Below are 281 nucleotides of genomic sequence, written 5' to 3'. Positions count from 1 at the left end.
CATACCGAAATCAGCAAACCGACGCCATTTTAAAATCCTGGATCGAAACCGCCCATGTACAAATTTTGGTCAAGGCGGTCCAGACCATAACGGTCTTGTCTGCAAACGGTCCAATAAATATAATAAAAAAGACGTAATGGATATTTTGTAGCATTTAGTCGTTAAAATATTTTTCACAGCATTTTTAAAGTGGCTATCTACCTTGGACAAGGAGCAATCAAATTAATTGAAAACACTTAGCGCCTACCTTCCGAAAATGTGTTTGAAAAGTATTATGGAAT

The sequence above is a fragment of the Dreissena polymorpha genome, chromosome 10 (assembly GCF_020536995.1).
Source record: "Dreissena polymorpha isolate Duluth1 chromosome 10, UMN_Dpol_1.0, whole genome shotgun sequence".
Lineage (NCBI taxonomy): Eukaryota > Metazoa > Mollusca > Bivalvia > Myida > Dreissenidae > Dreissena > Dreissena polymorpha.
This window is presented reverse-complemented; position numbering follows the sequence as displayed.